This window comes from Talpa europaea (assembly GCF_964194135.1).
Source record: "Talpa europaea genome assembly, chromosome: 1".
In the NCBI taxonomy this organism is placed as follows: domain Eukaryota; kingdom Metazoa; phylum Chordata; class Mammalia; order Eulipotyphla; family Talpidae; genus Talpa; species Talpa europaea.
In genome coordinates this window covers 7,474,080-7,483,632 of record NC_140073.1, presented here as the reverse complement: position 1 = coordinate 7,483,632, position 9,553 = coordinate 7,474,080, and positions in this window count along the sequence as shown.

Here is a 9,553-nt window from a genome sequence, read left to right as displayed (position 1 = left end):
GTTTATACTTTACACATAATAATATATTTTCTTATTATTATTACTAATAATAAATAAAAAAAGACCTACTAAGTCTCTCGGCAGAAAATACTAGCACCTCACCAAGTGTCAGTGTCTCCTCATTCTACCTCATCCCCTTCCCCTCAGCCCTTAAGTTTCAGATCTTTCGTTTTCGCCTAGGCCGTCTCATCCTTTCAGGAACCCCTGGCAAGACGTTTTGCCGGAGGCTGGTCCCCGACACATTTCCATGAGTATATGTTTTCTAAAGGCAACTTTTAAGTAAGACTTTAGACTTGGCAGCCCTTATCAATTTATTCGTTATGTCCTTTCCAAGGGAGACAATAACTAGTTATCATATGAGTCAAACTCCGGTTGCTTTGCTTTTTTTCTCCTTCCTTTAAAGATGTGCTGCTAGGGGAGATTTATAGAAGTTGATATAAATGCATTATAGTTTATTTCTCCATTCAGTTGGGAGTGATTTGACCTGGAGAATTTTACTCATTCACATTTATTATTACTACTGATATACTTGCAATTTATTGCTTGCTTTTTGTCCCTTTTTTGACTTTTGGTATTTTTCTCTTGCTCCTTGCTACCTTCTAATTTAGATTCTCTTCCTCCTATTTAACAAACATCTTTAAACACTGAAGTTAATATGTTCTTGTTTTTTTCTGAACAATATAAAGGACCATGAAATTTAACTCTGATCACCCCCTCAGAACCTCTGGCACACTAAGTCACAATCCAGCATGCTTTTCCTACTATTTCTGAAGGGAAAATGAATTCCTTAGAAATAGTGGTTATTGATTCACTGACAATTTCAACATAGAGCGTAAAAATGGATTTCCCATAAAACTTGCCTATGTTTCCCCCCTTCAGACAGTCATTGCCTCTGTGGCCATGACTGTTTCTGCTTCTGGCTGCTCTGTATGTGGATTCTTCTATACCTTTCTCCTTCTCCCACTACAAATAATATTATGGAGGCTGCATCACTCTATTCTAATGTATTGTAATTTTTTCTGTCCCCTATATGTGGTCCTCACTGGAATTTAATTTCATTGAGAGGAGGCAGGGGGCTGTAAGATTATGTTTTTCTCATATTCTTATGCATTGATTTTCCTCCCTGTGAAATAATCAAAATCTAATTATTTAAAGGTATAACTGTTTGGGTATTATAATTGTGTGGGTATAACTGTGTGGGTATTTAGAAAAAAAATGTCAATAGGAAAACCCTTGGTATGCTATTCTTTAAGTCATGATTACCTTTGTCAGAGAAATGCCAACATCACAAAGGGCACAGCTGAATATCCTTTGAGTTCTCCCTTGAGACATACACATATCTGATACTTCTCATGATTTTGTTCTGCAGTGAAAATAAGTTGTTCTCTGGACTGGGTGATGGTCTCTGTCAGCCCGTGTGCGTACAATCGGTATATACTATCTGAGGAATTATCTCTGGGGAGCGGTTGCCCTGTGACTCGGATACAGACATACATATATGATTTTGTATACTCTGTACATGACTGTGGCGTCAGAACAAAGGTGAGAATACTGATTACTTATAAAAATTACTTCTAAAAATTTTAAAGACCTTTCTATGCATGGTGCTAAAATTATTATCCAGTTGTTTTTTAAGAAAAAGTTTTGTTCTAGCTACGGTAATTTGTGGGTAGATGACAATCTAGTTTCTTCCTTGTCATTGAACATTGAGCCAGCAGTGTGCAGAACCTCCCAGCACAGCTGTAGAGACTGGTTGGGGAACTGATTCTCAACCATCTTTGGGCTAATAATGTATTTCATGGAAACTTAGCAAGAGCTTAAATTTTATTCAGTGCTTTATAGAGGTCATTAATCCTCTAAATCCACCCTTGCAGATAGCTACAGAAGAGGGTTCTGTAGTGGTGTCCTGGTGTCCTGTAAAAAGTGCAATAGCCATTTTTTTTTAAAGATTTATTTATTTAATACAAGAACTGGGGTACAAGCCAGATGTGCAGGAGGTTGAGAGGATTCACCAGAGACAGAGTGGGGGACAGAACAGGCAGACTGATGAAATACACTGCTGAGGGGAGCAGCGGCAAGACAGGAGAGGTGTGCCGCTGCCATGTGGGACCCTCGCCGGCCGGCCAGGATGAAACCGGGGCTGCAGAGGCTGCGGACAGCTTCACAGCACTGTGCTCAACTGCCTGCGCCACCAGGGGAGGCCTGCAATAGCCATTTTTAAGATCTTGAATGTTCTCTTCTTCCAATGTGTGTAAGCCTCCTCCGTTACTTAAAATACCTTCTCCTTAAACTTTGTGCTCTCCTAGGTCATTTCAGAGTATACTCTCCTTATTCAAACTGAGCTACACTATATTCCTATAAATACACACTGGGACAGTGAGACAATCCCCCTGGAGTGTCTGACCTCTCGGTGAGTCCTCTTGAATATTTTAGCTTCACCTTATCAGCTGCTTCTGCAGATTATAAAGACTATAAACTCCCTTATAAGCATCATACTGAACAAGCACCACAGGAACATTTGTAAAAGTGTTTTCTTATTTTTAAAAAGATTTTATTTATGCATACAAGAACTGGGGTGTAGGCCAGAGGTGTGGGGGGTGAGAGGATTCACCAGAGACAGAGTGGGGAGCAGAACAGGCAGACTGACTGAAATACACTGCTGAGGGGAGCAGCAGGCAAGACAGGAGAGGACTGCTGCACCATGTGGGTAGCTCCCTGACTGGGGATTGAACTGAGCCTGCAGTGGATGCCGATAGTGTGATAGTGCTGAGACCTTAACCCCTGCACCACCAAGGAGGCCCTATCTTTATTTTTCAAACGTAATATTCATTTTATCAAAGCAAAGCATGTGTTGAGTTTGCCCGGTCCTAACAATCTAATGTAACTAGGTCATGTTACAGCTTCCTGAACTATAAACCAGCCAGTAAACACTCAAAATCACCTGGATAAGTAAAGAATTATGCATAGAAACTTTCAGTTTTTAGCTTCATAATGCTTCCCCCCACCACATTTTATAATTGTCGCATTAGAGAGTAAATGGCTAAATGTTAAAGAGAAGACCAACCTCTCATTTAAAAAAATCCAAACTCTTAGAGCTGCAAGGAAGGAAGGAAGGGCTCATCAGCCCAGTCATTCAATGCACTCTGCTTGTGATTTTGTGGAACTAAGTTTGTTGTTGACTTTCAAAGGGACCCCCACATTTTGAGAACTTTGAGACCAGGAAGAGTGGTACATCCTGACACCCTCTTACCATGTCACTGGAATATATGCTTTGAATGTTAATCAATTTGAGTAACCGATGTTGGAAACCACCTGAAAACCACTTGAAAAACAAGAAAACATTTATCCTTGCTTAAGATGTGGAAATAGTTAACATCAAAAATAGTGGCGAGTTTACAGACCAAGAATTTAGAGCTCTGAGCAAATATGCAATATCTTTTAACACAATCAGAGTTTTCTTTTTCTTTGGTATTTTTATTGTTGTATAATATGCATAAAATAAAATTCCCCATTTTTAAGTATAGTTCAGGGGCAGCAAGTGCATTCAGGCCGTGGTGTAACCTTTTCTTGGGGCAAAACCAAGACTGAGGGATTTAATGTCATTTCTAGAAAGCAACTGATTCCTCATAGAAACCAACACTGGAATCTGCACACGCACATGCACAAACACACACACATACACACAAGCACACGCACAGACCTTTTTCATTCTCATATATTACCCTGGGCTTAGAGTAAAGTCAAAAGTTCTGACTTAATATCCTTGGGTCTTGTCATTGGCTAGCAGATTAATAGCAATGAACAAGCATTCTCATTTTAAGAGTAATTACAATGTTTACAACTTACTTTCCTTAGAAATAGGTAATGAAAAGGCCAACAAAACTGGATACACACACACACACACACACACACACACACACATGCCCCTTCTTTATCACTACGACTCTGGGTCTGATTGTTTCACAAATTTTACTTACCATCCTTAGGGTCCATTTTCCTAAGTCTGTTTTTCTGGGCACTCTCCTTGCACCTAGTAGTGAAAGCTTATAACTCATCCATTATCCAGACGGCCAGGCTCTATGGCACACTCCTAATTCTGTGTTGAAAATGCCCATGCTATTAAATGGTGGCAAAAGTGGCCCGTCCCCAAGTTTAGAGTCAGCAAGGCTTGGTACTGAGGATGCCAACCTCTCTGATGTCTGTTTCTCTTTTTTTAGGAAATCAGTGTGGCTTATACCAGTTTCTACAGAGGATGAAATAAAAGTGGATCCCAGTCCTTTTATGACTGACTTTGAGACTACACCTGAGGAGATAGGATTACTAAGTGACTCCCTCGTTAAAGAGAAATGGAAAACTGGAAATGGACTCACAAAATTTGCTAGAAAAACAAAGTTTTTTTCATGCAAAAGAAGTAATTGGTATCAACCATACTTCAGATGTCAGAGTCCCTTAAAATCCTAATTCACTGGAGTTCCTGACATAATGAAGTGGTATTTTTAACATATTTTTAATCATTAGGGGTATGGATTATTCAACTATTAACTTATAAGTAATGCTACCCATTAAATTTTATTTTCTGTTCTCTGTTGTAGATCCAGCAACATGTTCTCCATGACAACAACTTGATCAATTTCACAGGAGCCTTCAAGAAATATGTTCTAAATTTTTTTTTGTAAAAGTAGAAAATTGTTGTATAAAAGGGCCAGGTAGTGCATGTTGTACAGAATTTAAGATGTAACATCTTAACTCCCAGGAAAGACAAAGGGCTTTTATGTGAGGATAATTTATCTTGTGTGGGTCCTCCTAATTAGTAATGTTGAGTCCTAAAAATAACTCAGTATACATTCTATTTGAATAATTGTTGTAGAAGGAAGTTAGATTCATTGTATAGAATTTAAGGGATGATTCCCTTCACTGAAATTTGATGTCAGATGTTTCTTTCTTCTTGATTTAATTCTCCTATACTTGAAATGGCTTGTGATGACTCTCCCACACTTGAAATGACTGATTGTGATGATTCTCCCACACTTGAAATGACTGAATTTGTCAAGCGTCAAATCATTCTGCCACCTAAGAACAAGTCATTAGTTGATCAAATGTTGCTTATGGTTGTTTACTTACTGCTAGTTGGCAGAACAGTGGTACTTTCTGTCACTCTACTGCTACCCTCATTTGTCAGCAAAAAATGGGACTACTTTGCTCCTACTCAAAACTCTTCTTATCGGCAAAGGGGAACTAAATCCAGCAACTCTGGTATCATAGGGATAATACCAACATGGCAAGCAATGATATTTAATAAATGGATTAAAGCAAGCAAGCCAGGAAAAAGAAATCACTCTGAAAATAGTCTAATGTATCCCTTGTGAATAAATGGCTAGAATATAGACTTCCTTCAAATGAAAATTTGTTTTCCTTTTGGAAGTTAGCAACTTGAATTTTGAACTTGATCTTTCATGATCCTAAAAACTAGCCTCCTTGAAAACATCCCTTCTGATAATAAACATCCCTTCTGATAATAATCCCTTCGCATGCCAGAGGAAGAAATCACTGTGAATCTTCTCTTGACAACAGTTTCTCATAACCTTCCTCTCTGGAATTGAAGAGGTTTCCTTTGTGTGCATTTATTTTGAAGGTAGGTACAGATCTTAGTTGCTAAGGCCTTCACATTCTGTCACAATCTTTATACTGTTGTCCAAGGTGGGTACTATGATTTTAAATTTGCAAATGTGATAACTGAAGAGCTTTAGTAACTTCCTTTCAGCACTCTTTCTGCAGCTCTAAATTTAAAGCAAACATGTTGAAATGAACTACTTTTCTTTTTCACTTCCTCCTATTTCTTCCTCTTTTTCTCTTAAGCAGTTTTTTAAGTAGTGTTTTTTAACTGAGGGACATTGGCTCGCAACATTGTATACAACTTAGGGGTATATAGGTTTATACCCCCTCAGATGTCCAGGATGACCCCACAGCCACCACCAAGCACCCATAGTCCTCTACCACATCCTTTGGTCCTCTTCCCCATTTGCTCCCCTTCTGCCACACTTCCTCCTCTGGTGACCTCAACTCTTCAGGTATCTAGGGTTTGTTTTGGTTTAGTTTTTTAGTTGTTCCTTTGTTTACTTTTTTTATATTCTACTTATGAGTGAAATCATCAGGCATTTATTTTTCTCTTTCTGACTTCTTTCATTTGGCACAATCTCCTCCAGTTCCACTTATATTGCTGCAAATGCAAGATTTCATCTCTTCTTGTTTATGACTGAGTAGTATTCCATTGTCTACATATACCATACCTTCCTCATCCCCTCATCTGCTGTTGGGCACTGAAGTTGCTTCCATCCCTTGGGTATTATAAAAGGGCTGTAATGAACATTATCCTTTATAATAAACCTTTCTAGTCCTTCCTTTCCTCTTCTATTTCATTTGCAAAGTCTCTGGCTATAACGAGGTGGGGGAATCATAACTCTCACTGCTCTCCCTTTAGTTATTTCTCTCTAGGTCTCTGTGGTCAGTCCCCTCAGCACTCAGGCAGGTCCTTCAGAGACTCTGCCATGGGTTCAGGTGCCAACCCTGGTCACAGAGCACTTGTGTGTTCAGTTTTTCTGGTTGCTGGGACCATGCACACAGATTTCGTCTCCCTGTGCCCATGTTCTTCAGCCATGATGTCTGGCCCTCCTCTTTCCTGACCAAGTCCCTATTTATTCTCCAGTTTCTAGAACTAGGATCTTTCCTGTTTTGCTATGAATATTCTTCATGCTGGGGTCACTGAGGCCCCAGGACAATCTGGGCTTCACCCCATTCAGAATCTGGGTTTTGCTCTCAGCTTGGCTGGTTTCTCTGTGATGTTAAGCAAGCTGGTTAGCATTTCAAGGCCATAGTTTTCTCTTCTGTGAAACTGCATTAACAGTTGTACTACAGGCCTCAAGCAATGCTTCATTCCATGCTGTTATAACTTGGAGAAAATAAAAACTCCTGGCCAGTTGAACAAAATGTTCAATGATCTGGTTTCCTTATGTGGAGTTTTACTTCAAGTTGTAGTTCTTAGGAACCCATCTCTGTCCCTAGATCTTGGACTATTGGGAGGATGCAATGAGTTAATGCAACTAAAGCATTTAGAACAGTGTTACATGAAATCATTCCAAGCATTTAAAACACAATTAGCATCATCTGGCCCATGAACCTCTCCAAGCCTGTGAGAATCCAATACGACTCCCCCCGCCCATTAGACCTTACTCTTCCTTTGTCTTTTCTGCCTATGCGAAAAACTGTCCTACCTCCATTCTACAACACTTTCCCACCCACTCATCCACTGCATTTTCTGTTTGCATTTTTCCCTCCAACATTGTGTTAAGCAACATCCCAAACCAAGAACAGTTACTGCTGGCCTGAGTTTCTTCATCAGCACTAAGCTTTCAAGAAGCACAGGCCTCAAAACAGATGCAGTGTGGTGCGAACATTCCCTAATCTGCCAACAGAACAGTTCACCTACTCCAGCAAGGTGTTGCGTCAGGCAAAGGAACGTTAAGCTGAGGAGGAATAGACTCTAGGACCACTACTGAGTCTCCTGCTCACAACAAGATGGGCTTCAGAGGAGAGAAGTCTGCCAGAGCCCAAAGCCTCTGAGGTAAACCTTCTAGACTCCTCTCCACAGATAGCCCCCTTCTCTACTATCCGTTAAAGGGACCACCCCCTGGGCCACTGGGAATGTCTGCCAAGATTTCTGTTTGGTTGTGAATATTTGGAACATTTGGCTGTGAGGATGGCTTCTACTTAGAATTTGATTGTTACCTGATGCCAGAGTAAGAAATGTTAGACATAATTGTAGTTAATTCTTTGGAAAGACATGGGCATGGATACACACACACACACACATATACAAACATGCACACAAACACACAGGAATTTTATATATATTAAATCCAAGTGGCTGAACCCAGATGTGTCTGCCAGCTTTGGTAATAAGAGACAGTCTCGACATGCCTGAAGTATGAGATTTGGTGAGTGAGTTTCTGCATAAGCTCAAAGGGACAGTATCAGGAAATGATACTCCAGAAACAGGTTGCCAGGTTCTGGTCCCTGATTCTTGAGATTGTTGGCTGTGTGGCCTCAGACAAGTTACTTAACTCCTCTGGTGCCCACTTTCTTCATTTGTAAAATGGAACCTATTCACGTAGAGGTTATGAGCGCTAAATTGGTTAACCAGAGTAAATGCTGAACGCCTTATACATACTGGAACTAGATAAGGGAACTCAATTGGGGAACTCTTAGGACTCTCTCCCTGGTATTTATGGTTATTTTAAAGTCAATTTTAATAATGTGGTTAGATTTCTTCCCTCCAGAACACCTCTGGATTTTCCTGTATAAGGTGCTCTGGTGGTTACAAACATATTTTTCATTATCATCCATAAGGCTGGCCAAAAATCAGCTATTATCAAGTATATATTAGCCATATGGTAGGCACTGAGCTCAGCCCTGGAGTTAGAATAATCAGACAGCAGGACCCCGACAAGTGTCTAGTCACTTGACTGTTAAGAAGTTTGAGAAGGAAAGATTTTGAGTCAAGACTTGACCAGAAGTAAAAAAGACTTCCCTTTTAAGGGAAGTTCTGCCATGCTCAGAGCCAGTCTGGAAGAAGAGAGAAACTGCCTAGGTGGAGGCTGGGAGAAAGATGTTCCAGGAAGTAGTACCAAGGAGGGTCAAACCTTTGGGAGGACTGAAAAGAGTAAAAAATCCTAGAGTGAGTTTTGCAGAGAGGGAAGAGTAAGGGGTGAAGCTGGAAACAGAGGCAAGAAGTTACTCTCTGGGGCCTCCCCGGTGGTGCAGCAGTTGAGCGCTGGGTTGCGAAGCTGCCCGCAGCCTCTGCAGCGCCGGTTCGAACCCCGGCCACCGGAGGAGGGTCCCACATGGCGCGCAGACCTCTCCTGCCGCCCGCTGCTCCCCTCAGCAGTGTACTTCGGTCCTTCTGCCTGCTCTGCTCCCCGCTCTGGCTCTGGTGAATTCTCTCACCCTCCCGCGCTTCTGACTGTACCCAGTGCTTGTATAAATAAATAACTAAATCTTTAAAAAAAAAGAAAAAAAAAAAGAAGTAACTCTCTGATCTTGAAGGACCAGTGCCTCTCACCTCACTTACGTTAGAAGTTGTATCTGATACATATGTATTTCCCAGTGGATTAATTTTTAGCTTGGGATTTGCAAGGGGATGTTCAACTTAGGTAAGAGATTTAAAGATTATTCTCCTTTTGGCCTTTTAAAATTATTGTTCATCTTGCACAGAATATATTAGGCATTCATTGAAATGGTTTGTTATCAATATGTTTTCCCCTCAAGGGTCTTCTGGATTGATGTCATACAACACAAGTTTGAATGCTTCATTATTCTGCATTTCCCTGGTGTCTTTGACTTTTGCTCTCAGGATCAACTTTTGATCATTTCTTTTTTCTCCATTATTGATAGAAGTGTTTTCCAAAATAGATCCCTGTGTAGGCCAATATGAGCCAGACACAGACCTCTAAGCAAGGCTGTGCTGTGTTATTGGAAAATCAAGACGTGATCATATTAA